We start from the raw sequence: 20,753 nt of genomic DNA, 5'->3' as shown, positions 1-20,753 counted from the left end.
GAGTAAAGGAATAGATAAAAGAGATAATGGTGATATTGGCTAGCATAATTAGAGAGGGATATTTCTTTCACATTCTTTAATATTCTCTTGGCTACATTTCAGTCGACTGCTCACTAGTTTCATGTGGCACGTGGACAGTGCAGCTTACAGAAAATTTCCATTATTACAGAAAATTCTGTGGGACATCAGCGGAGAGAAAGTATTGAAAAGGGCCAAAAAGTACAATCTGAAGAAGTCCAATATTTATTGGTTAGAAAAAATGTGTAAGGGTAAATGAAAATAAACAGCTAGCAAAGGAGTCCAGGAAGATACGTGTAACAAGGGAACCTAGGAAAGGAATATAATCAAGAGTGTTCTTGAGTTGTCAGCCTCCTTGATCATTTTTTACTTGCTGCTCTAAGAGATAAGTGAGTAGATCACAGAAGTCTGTCACAAAAGTAACTCTTCCAATAAATATTCACATATTTGAAAGTCCTGAAAATATTTATGCTTCTGATTTTATATTAACACACTATTAGGTTTGGTTTCTAATAGATCCTTACTTTAATATTTCCAAGTGTTGTTACAGTAAGTAATTTACATTGACTTTAAAATATTAAAGGCCCCTAAAGCCAGACCTTCCAAAATAGTGTGTGCTGCATATAAAATCGTCATTTTTGTAGCAAATGTTTCAGAAGCTAAACTCAAGGCAATGCAAAGATGTGTGATGGAAAAGTGAGGGGGAGTTAAGTCAAGAAGCAACAATTAAGGAAATGTCCTAAACACCAACTCTATTTTGGTTTTCTCAAGCCTTTCCACCCTTCCCACTTGTGTTAGTCACCATCCCACAGTTTCCTTTCATGTCACTGAAAGTAAGTTAACTCAGAAAATAAAGTCATCTGTCTCCATGCTTTCACTGCTCTAAAAACAACTTCATTGCCCACTACTGAAGCATTTAAGTCTAGTCAGTCTTTATTCAAGTACCTTCCACTGTCTGCTCAGAATAAACACAATTGGAAAATTTTACTATAGTAATCTTATGTGAGTTGTTTCCCCCTCCTTGAATTCAAAACATTCCTTAAGTATGTAAGATGGGCAAACCCAATCATTATGCTCAACAGGACTTCGTTGAATCCTCTGACAGTTCAGATAAACTACTAAATGAATGTTTATTATAAGCATGTGTGCAAACGGCACATTATAGGAAGGAAACTACTTGAAGCTGTTATGCTACCTGTAAACAAAGTTTGCCTAGATGGCTTTTATTTTATTCCTAGAAAAATGCCATGGGTTAGATGGAAAATTAAAGGATATAGCATCATAATTTGGCTTGGCTGACTCTACATCTTGTGTAACCAGGAATGCCTATTCCCATAGATTTTGATTTTGGTCCAAGTGAAAATTTGACAACAGATACGCATTCTGCTGTTACTAAACATCAAAACCCATGAAAAACCCACCCCATCAGCTGCAGTGGTTACAGGAGATGAGGGAATGATATATTATATTATATTTGACAGTCCTAAAGGCTCCCATGAGTACTGTGCCTCTCATTAATAGGTCTCAAGGTTTATTAATGTCATTGTTGTTAAACCAAAGGATAGCTGTAACTTACATATATTTTCAACAATAGCTTTCGTATAACGTATAACACTATCTCAATCTATATGATACCTTTAACTACTTTGCAATTTATTATCTTTTTATTATCAATATTCTACTCAATAGAGCAGTGGGATAAGATGTTAAAAATCTGAATGATTCAAAATCTTATTTTCTAATCATCTGAAAAATAGCATAGCTGAGTTGAAAACCATGGCCATAGAATCACATGGAGTCAGAGTAAAAGTGGAATTTATAAGATGTTATACTGAACTTTGGACATTCTCAGATGATTCAAGACCCAAATAGTTCATCATAATATTATACCAGTGTCATACATATGTTTGAAATCATTTAATTTTGTGACTTCTTTTGTTAAACCTTTATCTCTAAAAGATGCACAGAAATAGTGCATTTTTTTCAGGTAGCATGAAGTATTTGGACTACACAAAAATTTCCTTCATATCAATATCCAAAAGAAAAAATTCAAAATGACTCATGTCACCAAAATGAACAGGAAAGAAATATTCTTTAAACTCCTACTCAAAGCTGTTACCATAAATTGTTGTAGCCTTATGATCACATAAGATGGAAAAACAACCATCAAATATCTTAATTGCCTTGATTTTCATTTCCTTTCGCCTGGGAATGTAAGTGACCCTTGTCACTGAGGTTTATTATTTTTTTTCTTTTTTAATGCAGGTGATAAGAAAAGTAGGTTTTGGTGTTTTAGTTAAGTTACTGTCATTCTATAAAGATACCCTAAAATATATGATATTTTCATATATTAATTTCAGAAACTCTAAATCATAATATTTTCAATAAAGATAAAATGCAATAATTTTGAAGTCATAAAGGATAAAATAAAGTTTTATGTTTAGATTTTATATATATACAGATCCAATCCCTATTGGTCTGTTTCTCTGGAGAAACCTGATTAATATAGTACTCAGTCACACATTACATATAGGACTTTAGTACTGAATAACAGATGAATAAATGAGCAAACATCAGCCTTCTAAATCTTGTTAAGTTTTTTTTTGTTTGTTTTTTTTTTTCAGTACGCGGGCCGCTCACTGTTGTGGCCTCTCCCATTGCGGAGCACAGGCTCCGGACGCGCAGGCTTAGCAGCCATGGCTCACAGGCCCAGCCGCTCCGTGGCATGTGGGATCTTCCCGGACCGGGGCACGAACCCGTGTCCCCTGCATCGGCAGGCAGACTCCCAACCACTGTGCCACCAGGGAAGCCCTCTTGTTAAGTTTTGTATAGAACAATGCTGCAGAAGAGTGCAAGGGTTTGATTAAGATAGTAAAGTTATCAACACAGAATTTGATCCCCTTGAATCTGAATAGTTTGCTTACTATTAACTTATTAAGCAGAACTGATGATAAAATATTCAAAAATTAAATGGTGATATTATACATTATCCTAAAACAATAGCACAGCAGCTTGTACATATTATACAAAATAAATATTTGGTTTAAATTGATGCATTTTGAGTAAAAATGCCTCAGTTAATTCCATTTAAGTTAAAAAGTTCTATTTTGGAAAGGGTTATTTAATTTTTCCAGCTAAGGTGCATCAGTGACAGCTTAATGCTACCACATCTTGTCATGAGAAGGCCATGTTTTCCCAGGGGCCTCAGTCAGCGTGCTATTCCTATTCTGAAAGCTGCAGCATGGAACTCTACTACACTTCCCCAACAGGGTGCTCTGCTCTGATTGGCAAGGGTGAGTTTGAAGGTGGGCCTGCTTAGACTGTGACCATGCTGACTGCATTCTCCAGACTTGTGGTCATGAAATTGGAAGCACTTTTTGTGAAGCAAAAAGCCTCAACGTAATTGCTATGTGCTGTAACCTTCCCTCTCGTTTGGAAAACAGAAATAAACGGTACATTTTCCTCATGAACCTACTGTATTTACCAATATCATTCATGGGGTATATTTTGCCAGTTGACATTCTTTAGTAAACTTACTATTACATGGTCAACACCTGCCCCATAAATATAGAATAGAGAAGTTATATTATATTTGTGTTTGGTGAAATGAAGTGTTACCCAAACTCTGATGTGGTGAAGACCTTTCGTGCTCTCTATATTTATGGGAACTACATGGCACTTAACATATACCAAATTGGGTAAGCAAACATGCTTGACCCAAAGTTCAACTTTACGTGATCTCTGTGACCGGAGATTGGGTCATTTGGTTTCTAATGTATAGTTTCAACTAAGTTAGAATTCTAAATATGTTTTAAATTAGCATTTTAGATTTCTTATTAAATAGCTGCACATTGAATAAAAGGAAGACTTGTCCACTGTGTTGACGGATTTTTCTCTTGTTAGCATACGAAACCATCAGAAGTTTACTTCAAGATTAAATATTACTTAAGAACATATAATCAGTGAGTACAAAGCCTCATCTTTTTCTAAAGCAGCATGATGTAATGACACAGTGGTGAGAGAAATCAAAGCCAGAGGAACCTGGACTTGTATCTCAGCTACTCTCTGTAGCTGTGTGTTCTTAGAAAACTCACTTTAACTCTCTGAATCCTAATTTCATTATTCAAAAATATGGACCCGGGCTTCCCTGGTGGCGCAGTGGTTGAGAGTCCGCCTGCCGATGCCGATGCAGGGGACACGGGTTCGTGCCCCGGTCTGGGAAGATCCCACATGTCGCGGAGCGGCTGGGCCCGTGAGCCATGGCCGCTGAGCCTGCGCGTCCGGAGCCTGTGCTCCGCAACGGGAGAGGCCACAACAGTGAGAGGCCCGTGTACCACACACACACACACACACACACACACACACAAATATATTGACCCTATCCTATGAAGTCGATTTAAGTGTTTAGAGATAATTTATGTGAAAGGCCAAACCGTCTCTGGTGTAGGAAATTAAAAAAAGAAAATTGTTGCTGTGATTGCTTTTAGTACTAATACTCTTGCACTTGTGGTAAAATATTTTTAAAATCTAGTTTTTCTGATACTAAAGTCATTTTCTACTTGTCTTATTGTGAGGACGGCAGTAGAACTATTATCATCACCACCAACAGACATTATTAGATGTCTGCTGTGTCTACTTGTTCAACAACAGAGCTATAAGAAATGCACGATAAACACAACTTCCCAATCTCTTTCTTCAAGTCAGTTTTCATTTCTATTGAAAAGGAATTTGGTCAGGACCTTCTAGGAGAAGTTATGGCCCTAGAACTGGTGGGCAAATCTCTTGAATTAGTTAACAGTGATTTCCTCATTTTTCAGATGAACATTTGAGACCTAAGGAAATGAAGTGAACTAGGAAATAATTTGATACATATTTTTTTAATGTATACCCCATCTACTTTTACACTGTGTGGCCTGGTTCCAAAGCACAACACAAATTTTCAACCTAGAGTTCCCATAAGTAAAGCATAGCCATCATTCTCTACTCTTCTTAGATCAGAGGAAACAATGTTACCAGATGAAAATGTAGAGAATGCTTATCCCACCAAGGAGACTGAAGACTGTGGGCTGGAAGATAAAACAGGATAACACCCTCCAAGGAACTCATTCTACTATTAAAAATATGGGCAGGTTACTAGTTTCTGCTGTTGAATTCAGTGTTCGGGTCCTCCTCCTACTTTTATATAGGAGCAAAACTTGCCATTATAAATATACTGCAATGAATTTCCTTGAACATAAACCTTGACACATGCATGCAGATGTGTTGTAACGTACATTCATGGAAGTGGAATAACTCAGTCTGAGAAAATATATATTTTAAAAATTTTGATAGTAAAAAAATGTTTTCTTTTGGGCTTTGTCGCCATTTACATGGCTACTAATCATGTTTGAGAGTCTGTTCATCAGTAGAAGAGCTGACACACTACAATTAGTCATACTTCTATGCAATGGAATATGCTACAATAAATTTTTAAAAATTGAGGCAACTCTATATAAACTAAAGTGAATAAATCTTAAGATATGTTGTTAAGGTATTAGAGCAAAGTTTAGAATGAATATATAATTTCATTGTTGTCTTATTCTGGGACTTAGTTTATTTAATCTCATTTTTTTATTGTGGTAAAAAAGACATATCATGAAATTTACCACATCAACCATTTTAAAGTGTACAGTTTGAAAGTGTTAAGTATATTCGCATTGTTGTGAAACAGATCTCTAGAACTTTTAATCTTGAAAATCTGAAAGTCTATACCCATTAAACAACTCCCTTTTCAACCCCTCCCTACTCTAGCCCCTGTAAACCATGATTCTACTTTCTGTTTCTATAAATTTTACTACTTTAGATACCTCAGATAAGTGGAATCCTCCAGTATTTATCTTTTTTGGGGACTAATTTCACTTAGCATTATGTCCTCAAGATTCATCAATGTTATATCATATGACAGAATTTTCTTCCTTTTTAAGGCTGAATAATATTCCATTGTATGTATTTACCATATTTTATTTATCCATTCATCCATTAAGAGACATTGAGTTGCTTCCACTCCTTGGCTAATTTATTTTTTACTCAGATATATATATATATATGTGTGTGTGTGTGTGTGTGTGTGTGTGTGTGTGTATGTGATATATAATGATACATAAATATGTAGTTGAGTAGTTATGATATTACATTATAATACATAGAGGAGAATATTATTTCTCCCAAAATATAATCTCTCATCAGTTCAGTATGTATCCCAATGATATTTTAAATAAGCTTACAGATGTATATGTATATATAAAGGTAGAGCTATGTGTTCTATGATATTGTATTTATTATTCTGGTATTTTCTTTTTAAGCGTAGCCCTATTTTGGCATTATATTTGTGTCAGCAAGTAGAACGCTACCTCATTCATTTTAATTTTGGATTAAATATATGATTATTCATGATTATATAGAATACTTCCACTATCAACATGTCTTTTAGCAATTTTTGTGTTTTATACACACCAATCAGCCTTTCCAGTCAACCCTCAGGAGGAACCACTTTTTTGGCTTCTAAGAGCATAGACTAGTTTTGCTTCTTTTTGTACTTTATGTATATACAATCATACAGGACATTCTTTTTTTGTGTCTGGTTTCTTTCATTCAATGTAACGTTTGTAATCTTTATCCGTACTGCTGTCAATAGTGGCAGTTTTTTCATTCCATTGCCGTACATGACATTGTAAGAATACAACACAATTTATTCTACTTTTGGTAGGCATTTAGGTTTTTTGAAGTTGGGGCTACTACAGATAGTGCTGATATGAGCAATCTTATTTGTGTCTTTCGGTGTACATGTGTATGCATTTCTGTTGGCTCTATACTTGAGAGTGGAATTGTTGATTCGTAGAGCATACATAGATTTACTTTAGCAGATCCTGACAAGTCATTTTTCAGAGCACCTATACTAATTTACACTCCAATCAGTAGTGTATAAATAAACTGTTTCTTCACATTTTTGACATTTTCGATCATTTTCATTATGGTTCCTCTGGTGGGTGTGCAGTGGTATCACGTTGTGACACACATATATGTGCTATTATATGCATACAACATTCCTGGAAATACATGTAGGACTTCACTGTTTGCCCCTGGTCAGGGAACTAGAATTTGAGTGTCAAGAATATAGGGAGAATTACCTCTCACTGTATTGTTTGAAATGTTTTTACCATATGCCTGTATTACCTCTTTAAAGCACTATTTTCTTTCATTTCTTTTTTCATTTTTAAGAGAAAACTCATTTAAGCCTAGAGTCTTATAGCTTATAGTTAATCTGAAAAACATTTCAGCTTTGATCCCAAGGCCACCACGAGTAGGACAATCATGTCCCTCATGGATAGGTAAAGCACTAAAATTTTTGTCAACCCTGAAGTTGTGGACAGATCAGGGACATGGGATACAGATCAGAAACCCTGAAGGAAAATGAACAGCCAAATATTCAGGTTCCTTTGAAATATTACTTGCTAGTCTCTCCTCTACCTGATTTTCGATATGCCATACACGCACACACACCATCCCCAGGGATTCAGCCTAGAGGTATGGAGGTGAATGTATGTCTCTGCTCCCGCATCCTGGCCTATAGATTAATACTGATCTGAGAGGGATGCCAACAGAAAAGCCATTAAACTGGAATAGAGGGATTTGCCTAGAACGCCCAGTGTTGTTGAGAGAGAGAAAATGCAAGGACATGCTATAGACTTAAGAAGCATAACATGGCAAGATTTTATTTTTGATTACTAGTGAATAGAATTACCCTGAATGACTCAACTGATAGATGACTAGGATTTGTTTTTAATTTTTTAAGAATGTGGTTGCTTTACAATGTTGTGTTAGTTTCTACTGTACAGCAAAGTGAATCAGCTATATGTATACGTGTATTCCCTCTTTTTCGGATTTCCTTCCCATTTAGGTCATTGCAGAGCATTGAGTGGAGTTCCCTGTGCTATACAGTAGGTTCTCATTAGTTATCTATTTTATACATACTAAGATTTTAAGATAATTGTATTGTTAGGAAAATCCCCAGTGCCCTCATGAGCGTGGTAATGGAGATCAGTGGGAAGGGGGAGCCTCACAGTGGGTCAGATCAATTAATTTATGCCAATAGCAGACAAGTATGAGCTTGTGATTGTTCCTTTCTGCTTTTCAAATAGGAATATTTGTAGTACTGTTTCGCTTTTTCCTAGCATTGTCTGTTGGGTAAGATGAGAATGGTTACATTTATAATTAGAATTTTGTTGTGGTATCGTGAGGACTCACTTCTGGACTTGATTTAGAGTGATGCATTTTACCCAAAAAGGCCAGCCTTCGAACAGGATGACTTAATGTGTCTTTGGGTTGTGCCCTTTGGGGAGCGGATAAGTACATTTTTACTGTTAAGTGAAATAATTATACTATGTTAGGTGAAGTTATTCATTGAATTGTGTATAGGTGTGCTAACTGAGCAGCTAAGGGGTGAAATAATGAGGTGGACAGAATTTTAACACCCTTGTTCACCCACATTTCATATATTAACAGCCAACTCCATCCTTTTGGGGGAACCAAGTCTCATCTACCGCATGTTGTTCTGGTGGGACCGTGTCATGCCTGCCCTCCCACCTTCCTTCTCTCTCTGTAGCCAGAGAAGTGTCTGACCTAGGTGTGACTTATATTACCCATCACTTCAATGACAATCATTGGCTCAGTGATGGCAACAGAACAAACTATTCTGGAATTTAACACGTAGATGCTAGAGTGGAGAACTGCATAGTTCTTCAAGATCACTAAGCTTTGCTAATAGTCTAGGGCCTTGTGTGGACATAGTATTACTGTTTTCTCTCATATGGAGAAATTTTACCTGTGGCAAAACTGAAGGACCAACACAGAGAAAAGAGTAGAGCTGAGAAAGACAGGGAACAGAGTGACTCCCAACATCACTAAAGCTATGTAGCTTCTAAGTACCCTCTGAGTTAGAACCTTCTACAATTCTACAGTGAAGGAAGAACTAATCAAGTAAAGAAATCATGGATAAGAGGCAAGGTAATTAAGTGATGGGAACCTAACTCTGAATCAGCTTGACTCGTGTGCATTCTGGTAATTTGTCACAGGTCTTTAGAAAATCATGCGTACAAAAGATCTGCAAATTTACTGTGTAAAGAAAAATGTTTTAGCTTGACACTCTAAAATTCACATCTCCCTTATATGAAGATTAATATTTATATAGACAGATATGCAGCTTTATATATTGCTTGATATACGGTTTTCTACCCAGTCTGTCTTTGGCCTATGAATCAAACGTAATTTGAGAGGATTTTGAATAATTAATAAATATTAAAAATTAATAAGAAAAATGTATTAAGTATATTATTGCTTCTTCATCAAAAGAGATATTTATATTAAGGGAATAGAATATCCATAATATGCAAAACATGTAGTTATGACTGTTACAGGTAGGGCAGAAATATGCTCTCTTGTGAGGCACTTAACACTACCTAATAACATATTTCGAAAGATAAATACCCAGGAGGAAAAAGAGATGTATGTTCTGTGGCTATAAAACCATAATTTTGTATTTTATTTAAGACTCACTCTTACACTGAGATTGAAAAATGTGCTTCACGGTAGGAATATGAATTGAATTCTTACTGTATTAAGCCAATTGAGCGAGTAAAAATAATTCAGTACATTATATATATCACATTGTTCAAATGATATCTTGAGGAAATAGGTATCAGACTGCCTTAATAATGGTGTGTAATATGAAGCATACTAAAAGTCTCATACCTTCATTCTATTGCTTTTTCCATTTCTCAGCTGAAATGACAAAATGAGTCTTTCTGGTCTAGGTTTTGAGTGAGTTACAATCAGCAGCAATCTGTGCTCAGCTAACATACTGCACCCAGAGCAAACAGGTGTGGGAGGAATCCGAATGGGATTCAATATTTACCTGGACTTCAAAAGACTGTCTTTTCTCTCACATGCCTTCAGAATCGGGTGTGTTATGTCATAAAGCTGTACTTTCTCATACCACTGTGTTTTAAAGTTGACCTGTGATATAGTAGCAGAAAGGAAGGGCTATGCCTTATTTTTTGTACACTACTAATGGGAAGGAAGAAACTGCTTGCTTAAGCAGTGTCATTTGCAAGTTTTAGGATTATTTGCTAAATGATAAATCACAATGGGCTTCAAAAAATTGTGTTTCTTTATTAACTGTTCAAATATGACTTGAGATTATTTTCAATACAATACATGTCTTTTCATTGCTTGATTCATAAACTACTTGAGGTTATTTACCCATTACCTCACTAAACTGTCCATGATGAGGGGCCTACTACATTTATTGTAATATATGTTTTTTAAAAATAGATATTCTTTAAGAAATACGATATTAATGTTCTTTAGTTCCATTCTTTCTAATGCTGAGTGCTTAAATAATTGACTCTTAATTATAAATTGCTCAAACATAGTAAAAATATATGTTAACCAAACATGGGATTTATAAAATTTTTTGAGTGTTACTTGTGCTTTTATCAAGAACTTAAGTCTCTCATGTTTTCTTATCATGAAGAGTGCATATTTTGGGCTCTCCGTGTATTGAAAATAATGTAGGGTGGGGTATTATTCAGTTAAAACTATTGCTGTTCTATCTCAGAGAGGCCAAAACTTAATAGGCCAAGATTGTACGGAGGGAATTTTAGTAAAATAGAATAATGAAGGTTTTTTGTTGTTTTTTACTCACTAATAGATTATACAAATTAATGATGCAGGTCTTCTCAGAATATTCTTGCATGTGAATCTGTAATGAGATATTAGATAGCCTCTCCCCAAGACATGTAAAATAAAACCCTACTTGGAAAGAGGTTATATAAACTTTGGAGGACCCTTTAGGTTCTTGAGTCAGTGAGCCTGTGATGTAAGCAAATAAGACAGTATGGATTTGAAGTGGATGTGTTCTAGCCAAGTCTTTCTAGAAGCCAAACTAGTCATCTGGTTTTAATGAGGCCGTTTGGAATGTAAAAATTTTGATGTTTTGCTTGGGGGCACTACAGTTTTAATTACTTGTATCTGACATGTGTGGAGCAGCAACTTGCAATTAACCAAACACAGCATTTTGTGCAGTGCTAGCCTCATTTAGCTTGAAGTGTATAACAGCTGCATCTTTCAAGTAGAAAAGGATAAAGAATTAAAATGACAGGGTATTGGTAGTCCCAATAAAGCTTGAAAAAATTCAGAATAACCTAGGGTTAGCATGACCTTCTGTCTACTTTTTTGGTACGTATTTAGCTCTTTCCAAATATGAAAAAAAAAGTCTGGGTTATATAACTTTACATGAGAGGATTATGAATATTTGATCCTAACCAGATGTCTCTAATCTCCACTAACAACAGACAGAAGATTAGATTGCATCATTTAAGGACAGTTACTTCATTAAAGTGGAGTAATAGTACCTAAACTTTTTCAAGTCTGAAGACCCGGTTTTTAATGTCAACATGTTTTGTAGATATCCACAAGGTGGTAGTGCTACTGTTAGTAACCTCTGATCAGGAAAATGTGTAACAACCAAAAACTATCATGAGGTCAGTGATATTTTAAGATAAATTTATATTTTATAAATTATAACATCTACAGGCATTTGAAAAATAAGTATGAATATGAGAAATACTGTTTACTGACTCTACAAAAATGTCCATTAAGGATTTTGAGATCCCTTATTATTACTCTAAAAGTTCCTTGAAGCTTCCTTTGTCTTAATAGTCCCAGTCTAATTACTATAGAAACTAATCTAATACCAGTTTATTATTTAAATAAAGAAGTCCTCAGCATCCAAACTTATTTTAAGAACACATATAAAACTATATAAATATAAACAAGTAAATTGATAAGTCAAAAACAATGAATATATTTCAGAATATACGGGGTATATATCATTGAAATGGTTTATCCTTTATCTGTTACGATAAGCCAGAATATGTACTGCTGACCTATGATAGAAGATAATGTAGACTCTGTTGTATCTCATGTAGAGAGAGTTCTAAAGCTTGATTTCTTAGGTGAGAAAATGTCCTTCACAGTTTTTATTAGGTGCAAAGTCTCTCTTTTTTTAAATGTTAATTTCACTTCTCTCCCATGTATAGCACTAATCAGAAATGCCTAGACCAAGTAACTATGCTCTTAAGAGACTGAACTTCCTTTCCTTATACGTGATTTATTTTTCAGCAAGAATAATGTTTTAAACATAGGAACTGTACTGCTTACTGGTTTTACTCATAAGTGTAAGCACAAAAGAATGAACAGAATTATCAAGTGTAAATCTATCACTACTGTTGTAAAACTAAATTGCTTCTTTCACAGAGGTTATGTTCTGACATTAACGTCTAAAACAGAGAGGAAAATAGTCAAAGGAAGTATAGTACCATTCTTCAAAACCAAGAAGAACAGTGTTCAGATCTCTTGTATTCTATGAACCCGTGTCAGTATTCACAGCATTCCCACCTATGGCCAGCAGTATTCTAAGTTCTATTATGGGGGCTACTAGAGAAAATGTGAAAGGTGTTGAATGCACATAAGCTAAAGTCTATGTAGTGAGACTGCATCTATGTCAGTTTCATCTCTGTCCTGTAGCAAGGAAGGAACAATTTTACTATACTATTTGGCCACTGCTACAGCCTTTACATATTCAACTGTATTACTATCACAAACTAGGTCATACTTCATACATCACATATGAGATCGTACATCACTATATGAATAGGGGCTGGCAAGTTTCAGACTGACCATTTTCTTTTTCTATTATAGTCCAACCAACTCTCTACCAAAAGTTTGACAATATCTCTGACAGCAGTTGACCTCTTACACCATACATCAAATTCATCAGGAAATTCTGTTATATCTAGATTCAAAATGTGCACAAAATCTACATCTTCTCACAATCTCTACATTTACAATCATGTCAATGTGCCACAGTCTTTCACTGGAAATAGAGCAGTCACCTCCTAAGTGATGGACGAAATGTTGAATACAGTATATTCCCAGCCTGTAAGAAAATTACAGTTTAGTGTTTGAGACCGAAGAAAAATGATTAAGGTTGTGTAAGTCTATATAAGTGTGTGTATAAATATATAAATTTATATATTTATAGATATGCATGTGTATCAGGTATGCGTTTATTTTAAATAAATCTAGCTGATATAGAATAAAACAAAAACTTTAATGCCATGCAAATAATACATGTAATTGAATTGCTCTAAACATATGTATATGTGTATAAATCTATCTGTCTATCATCTATCTATCTGTCTCCATCAGTGATCCACAGTGCTGCTATATCTCTCAGGATCTGCAGTGATTTGGTGTGTTCCTCCAAATCCACAAAATGTGATTATCAGAGCTTCTTAAGTCCAAGTACTTAGCTGGCTTAGATATCAGTCTCTAATCCTATCTATGGTGAATCGTAAATGCTGCTTCTCATTCTTTAGAGCAGAGTGTATTATTTAATCTCACTGAGGTAAAACCATTGTTCTCATCAAAAGGATGAATACACCAAACAATTTTAGGTTTTAATTTATAATTTAAAAAAACTGAAGAAAATGGTCTTATAGGACTAATAATTACAGCCAACTAAGAAATCCATCAGAACTGTTACACATTCAAATCTGGTAGATGTACTTTTCATTTAACTGTTAGGTATCTCTTAGTTTCCAGGCACTGTGCTCAGTCCAGGAATTCAATGATGAATAAGATAAACCCCAGACTCACAGTTCACACACCACTGTCCATGTTGTCATAAGAAAAATGGCCCTTTCTGTGTATCTGTGATTTTTTTGGTCTATTTGCAAGAATATAAGTAACATCTGCCTAATTAACATCTTCACGTAAAATGATATAAAACTTTGATATGCGTTATGTAGTTTCTCTGCAAACTATTTATAAATATAAAACAAGCTAGTTGATAAAATTAGCTTATGGAAATTGTTAATTGTGTGCTACATGTTACAATTTGTATCAATAATTTCTACCAAATGTTTATGTTTCTGTTAGCGTTATTAAGCATAATCAATGTTTGTTTTACTTAACATAGTTCAGTAGAATCCTTGATATATTTTATAATAACCTAATTTGGGCTTACCATAGATTTTTCCCTTCATATATTCAATATTATTTAAAATAAGGTTTTGTAAAATAAGGCAAATGGTATTTATTGTAATGTATGTATTATTAGTAAATTGCTTATTGTCATTTTATATGCAACTTGTTAAGTACTAAGTTTATATTGACCAGGAAAATACCTAGTTTGGTGACTTAAGTCATGTCTTCTTCCTCCTCTTCTTACAGTTGGCAGTAAGTGTGGGTGTCTGCCTGGGCCACTTGCCCAACTGGACCAGTGGTTCCCTTTCACTTCCCTTCCCTGATTCAGCAGCAGGCATGAGTGATAGGATGGTCACCAGTCTTCTAGACAAAAAATAGCTTGACAAGAGTAAATGTTTCCACTACTTGAGTCATCTGGGACTCCTCTCTGTGGTCAGTACCTGAATGGAAAAAGAATGGAAATTGTGCTTTCACTGATAACATCCCTTCAAATATATTTTGTTTCAGAGAACACCAAACCGCAGAGATGGTTTCAGTCAGACCTCCAAATGTTTACTCTGAGTCATAGAGTAACTACTACACTGGGGTGAGGGATCCCCTAAGTAGTTATCCGGGTTTTCTCTAGTTACTAAAGGCTCTTAGATATGGATTTAAGTGGCTTAGTTGTATTTAGCTTTCTGACCTTTAAATTTTATTCAGCAACTTCTTTTGTCTCCTCTGTGTAAGGCCCAGAGAAATGTCCTATAATAGATAGAAGGTGGACTAGAAAAGAATTCCCAACACAAAGAAGGTGTATCAGGTGAGTGTAAGAAAATGCAAAAAGAGCTACATCACTAGACAGATGACGATTAGCATCTCAGAAGAGTGCTGGGGGATTTAGAAGAAAAGGGGACCACATCTGTTTGGAAATATCAAGGCTTCACATTGATAGTAACATTGATTCTATGCTTTGTGAAATTGCAGAAGTTCAATGCTCAGGAAGAAGGTGACTTTTTAGGGAGAAGGAACATGATGACCACTTGTTTCGGAAGAAGAATGATCAAGCTGGATTGGCCTATTGGATCCATGTAGGGAATTATTAGGATTAATGGCTGAAAACTAAGTTGGGCTTTGATTTTGAATGACAATTTGTATTTAGTTCAGTAGCAATTTTTTTCAGTGTAATAACATGACCTAAATGTGATTTAGAAAATTAATCTGGAGTCTTAATCATAATAAAATGGTGTCAGGAAAGACTAAAGAAGTGAGATCAGTGAAGAAATGGGAGAAAAAGGGACAACTATAAGGTAGAGAAAAAAGAACCGAGAAAGGAAGAGAGAAATGTGTTGAGAAAGTAGAAATTATATGATTAGCTAATTGTATAAAAGATGTGATACAGGGCACTAAAAAATTCTACTATTTTGACATTGGCCTAGTGTAACCCCAGTGTTTTTCACAGGTAGAGGGATTTGTAAATGGATTTGGTTTTCACCCTACTGATTTTGAATTCCCAGGTATTTCTCTAGTAGCAATTTGAAAGTAGGGAGTGGGAAGTCCAGAGAAGATTAGAAATCATTCAACTGGAGGTAATTATGAAGGTTGTTAAATGCCAAGTGAAAGATCTTTATTTTCTTGGTCATGCAGTGGTGTATTTAATGTGTAGCATGATTAGCTTTGTATCACAATCATTTCCAATGACTTCATCCTGAACTTGCTCCATGCATTGACTCTAGCTTGGGTGTGCATTGGCTGGGGGAGATGGTCACATTGTCCATGCATGTTTATTCTTTCTTTCCTTCCTTCATTACTCAATGAATAGTAACAGACTATTATATGCTTAACCACGTACTAATTACAGTGTGATACAAAGATGAACAATAAAGAGTTCTTGCCCTCAAGTGACTAAGTTTGGTTGAGGAGTAGGAAGTCATTGCTAGCAAGTCTGGTTTTAGAATCATCAGTTCAAAACCATTTATGTTGATAAATTTGCGGTCAGGACTCACTTAGAAATCAGAAATAATCAGCAAAAATATTTACTAAAAAAGGTCTGAGAACCATTTGGTAAGTGGGCGTTACAAAAGAAAATTATTTAGGAGTCTGTATTCATAAGAAATAAAATCATACTTTGGCAATAATTGCCCTTCTTGAAAAAAGTCACCTTCCTTTTCAGTTTGGCATGCAAAAATATTTGGACAGTGTTACTTGCTTATAATAAAAGTGAAGTTTTATACTATTTAAATAGTATTTCTGATTCTTGAACTTAATGTGCTACTGTCTAAATTTGTTTTAATATGTCACATTAGATTTATTTCATTTGGAAGGTGGAAGCTGACTGTCATGTTGCCAGGTATTTATTTGTACGCCTTTCCTTTTCCTTTTCCTTTTGCTTCTGTTCTTTTCTTTTCTTTTTTCTTTTCATTTCTTTTCTTTGCACTGTCTTTTCTTTTCGTTTCTTCGGTTTGTTTTGCTTTTGTTCTCTTTGCCTTTTTCCCACTTTTCTTTTTAAAAAATTGTGAGTTAGGAGGCTGAGACTCTGTCTGCACGTATAAACAGGCATATAGTCCTTATGACCCTTACAATACAATTAAGTTTCATTTAATTCAGCATAGTCTTGATGCACAACAATAATTTGATGAACTATAGAATTATGGACTTCTTAGTTATTTAATTACACTTTGCCAAATAAGGCTAGTTCTATCAAGTTTTGTTACTTGCAATGCTGACAACCAAGCAACACAAGTAGTATTGCAAGCCACCAGAAATAAGTATGCTTTCCGCAGTCTTAAGAATACAGAAACTTTTAGAAATTATTTTTGAGCTTTTGAAAAATTTTTCCCTAATTCCAGGATTCCATTTCAACTTATACAATGTTTTCCTGAGTACATTATTTTTTACTGTTAAAATTAATTTCCTCTCCATTATAGTTAAGAAAAAATGAAAAATCACCAGATAATACAATAAATTATTTTTTGACCATGCCATCTTTACCTGGAAAATAACAGATTAGGCATAAGACATGACATTAAGTTTTACTTTGTACTTGGTCAACTTTACCTTTCTGGATTACCTATGATTGTGTGCATGTAAGAAAAACTTTGGAATTTTAAGAAAGAGCACTACTAACTGCATTAAGAAAGAAAAAAATGTATAGGTCCTGCCATTACATGACTTTTAAGAAAGGGTTATTTGGGGGTTAGGACATCTCAGTATCTCTCTATCTCCTTCATAATCCTCACTAATGAGATTGCTTAGGAGCCGTCATTAAATTGGTGGTATTTTTATTAGTTGTAGTGTCTAAACAAAAAACCTCTGAGGGATCACATCACAGAAATTGAAATAGCAGAGAAAATTTCCATCAACTTTGACTATTTGGAGTAATTTGGAGTAGGTGCAGAGTATCATTTCCCTGTAAATGTCTTGAGTAGTATCTGTAGTTAAGCATCCCCAAGTATTTTGTGTACAAATAGCATTATATAATTCCATGCTCTAACTACTTCCTTATATAAAGATCAAAGTTTTTGAAAATATAATGGTTTCTTTTTACTGGACTTACTTTTATCCTCTTCTTTTCCCATTTTGTCCATTGGGGATACACTCTCCAAAGTTGTTTAAAAAGAAAAAAAAACACCTTTAGATCTTTGGGTTTCATTATTTGGCCAAGGAAAACATTGAATGTGAATATCAAATGCTCCAGTAGCACTTCCATGATCTGTCATTAAACTATTTTCCTTCCTTTGAATTTCCTTTTAAAAATTGTTAAAGCCTATTTAAGACCATGCCCCAAAAGTTAGCAATTTGCTTTAAACTAAAGTTTTGATTAATTGAATTCAAATATATTTTTTTCAAAATTGGTATATAAACTTTGATGATTACTTTTCCAATACAATACTAGTGTTCAGGTGTTATTAAAGTGCCAAAAGTTACGAAGGAAAATGGTAATAAAGTTTTTGATAGAAATTTCAAATGTATATCAACAAAAACATGTATAATGGGATAAGTGTATGGCTGAAAATAACAGTCATACCTTATTAAAACAATTTCCATGGCAGTGAATATTTTATACCCTTCTTTTAGAAATAAGATATTAAGATAAAAATGCTACATTATCATACTCTCTGTGTACTCTATTTTAAAATTAACTACAGGTTAAGAGTTAAAGACTTGTTCATTATACATAAACCCAAAAGGATAAAATCTTTTGGAAACTAGGGACTTCCCTGGCAGTCCAGTGTTTAAGACTTCACCTTCTAATGCAGAGGGTGCGGGTTCGATCCCTGGTGGGGGAACTAAGATCCCATATGCCTTGTGGCCAAAAAACCAAAACATAAAACAGAAGCAATATTGTAAGAAATTCAATGAAGACTTTAAAAATGGTCCACATCAAAAAAATCTTAAAAAAAAATCTTTTAGAAACTAAATCTATTTTCTTCTTTAATTGATATATTTAGGATTTTAAGTAAGAACACTTTATTTAACTAGTATATTCAGCATCTAATATGCTAAATCTATTGGTAGGTTTGAGGAAGACAAAGGTGAATAAGATAATTGGTTCTGTCTTGGAAAGTTTCACTCAAGTTTTGGGGGGAAGATTATATTATTTCAACAATGAAATTACAATTTTTCCCTGAGCAAATGTTCATGGACCTAAAAGTGTTCATGGACATAACAGTAATTTTCTGCTCTTAGTAATCTGTTTTTATCATTATGATTTCACTAGCTCTATCAAACTGAGTTAATGCTTTAATTATAGATAAATTAAATACTTATTATTTTAAAATATTTTTTCTAAATATTTGTTCAGATTTAGTTCTGCAGCACCTCACTAGTCAGCAGTAAGGGGAAGAAAATTCACCTCCATGGTCCTGAATAGCAGCTACATTGAAAATAATCTAATTTAAAATTCTTAGATTAAGTCAAAAGAAAGACTGCACAATTCATTTTTTATTTTCATCTTTCGTGTAGACACCTTTCACACTACCGATGGGTAAGTCTGGAGTTCATTTATCCAACTTTCTATTAAAATGTTTTATATATAAAGGTTAGAATTAAGATCATTAGAAGAGATGTTCACAAAAGTGAAAAAAATATTCAATATAATGGATAAGTAGTATATTTTGAGCTTTGTACAAAAGCAGTAATTTCTTTTAGAAAATGATCTTTAACTATCATTTAATTTCGAATCTCTTTGGATGTTTTCTAACACAAGATTTTGCTAATCTGCATGGTAAAAATCAAAGTAATTGGTAGAAGGTATTCCAACAAAATCCATGCCCCCTTCCTCTTGCAAATTACAGATTTTAATTACAGCCATTATATCTCTCTGAGGCGGCTAAGGCAGATTAAAGGCAGATTAAAGGTTAAAAAGAAAGAAGTGCTCAGCAAGGATAGAGGATGGTTTACTTTTCTTGTATGGGACCCTGTGTCTTTTACTGGTAACCATGTGTCAAATTCTGTGACTCTCATACTTGAGTATTAAACTAAAAGTTATATAACAACATGTGCTCTGTATTTATCCTTAAACAATATTTCAGTATAATGTATCAGAATTTACTCAGCTGAATGTACTTACTGGAAAGAGTAAATGTTTAATTTACTGTGAAAGAACAATTGTCCACCTCCACTGACGGTTAAAAAGATTCAAAAGAGTGAATTGCCTAGTCTATTCTTTTAGTGTTTTTTACTTAATAAACACAAATTTGACATCATTTTGCCTTTATTCTTGCCATAGAATAACATGAAGATTAAAGGTGATTTTCCTTTTTTTCCCCACATTTAGCAGTTCTTTGGCTACAGTTCTGTCTCTCTTTTTTTTTTTTTTTTTTTGAGAACTAATCATGTTAGGACATTACATAAATTATCTCATATTTCTCAACTCTAAAATTTCCATTTGGTTCTTTCTAAATGTTCCCCTTTCTGTTTTGAGATTTCTTATTTTTTTATTATAAGCATATTTTCCTTTGTTTCCACAAACATAAGAGCTGTTTTCCAGTCCTTGTCTACTGATTCTAACATCTGGGTCATCTCAATTGGTTTCTTGAATATGGGTCAAATTTTCAATTATGGCCTGGTCATTGTGAATGAAGGTATTATAGAGATTTCAGTTTTGATTATATTCCTCAAAAGATTATTGTTTTTTGTTTGTGTTGGTACACAGCTAACCAGGCTAAACTCAAACTCAAAACTACCTTTGCTGAGGTGGGCAGAAGCAGAAAGCTGTTTAATTCTTTTAGCCTTGCCTGGGCTGTTTGGAGTTTGCCATATGCATGCATAATTCATTTGTTAGCCAGAGATTTGGGCAGAGTTCATATGCAGAATTTGAGGCTTTTTAAACAGGGATCTCTCCTTTCTTGTATTTCCTCTTACCTTTCCACTGGCTGTAATAGCTCCAAACTCTTTTCTGTGGTTCTTCAAGCCAGTAAGGCTGTAAGTTTCCATCTGAGTTTTTGCCACTTCACATGTCACAGACTGGGGCCTGGGGCCTGCTATCAGGTAAAAACCATTTAAAAAAAAAAAAAAAAAAAGGAACTTCATCCAGTGCCATTTCTTCCAAATGGTGAAGAAGAATAGTCTGCCTTCTCCGTATAGTCTGCCTGCTTTCAGTGATTCTCCATAGCCTCCAGATAATTGCTCAATTTATTTATTTATCCCCCAGAAATTATAATTGTTAT

Source organism: Delphinapterus leucas, chromosome 9 (assembly GCF_059928025.1).
Source record: "Delphinapterus leucas isolate spDelLeu-1000000601 "Yukka" chromosome 9, BTC_Dleu_Yukka2, whole genome shotgun sequence".
Taxonomy (NCBI): domain Eukaryota; kingdom Metazoa; phylum Chordata; class Mammalia; order Artiodactyla; family Monodontidae; genus Delphinapterus; species Delphinapterus leucas.
The sequence above is the reverse complement of the archived record's forward strand: the minus strand, read 5'-3'. Positions refer to the sequence as shown.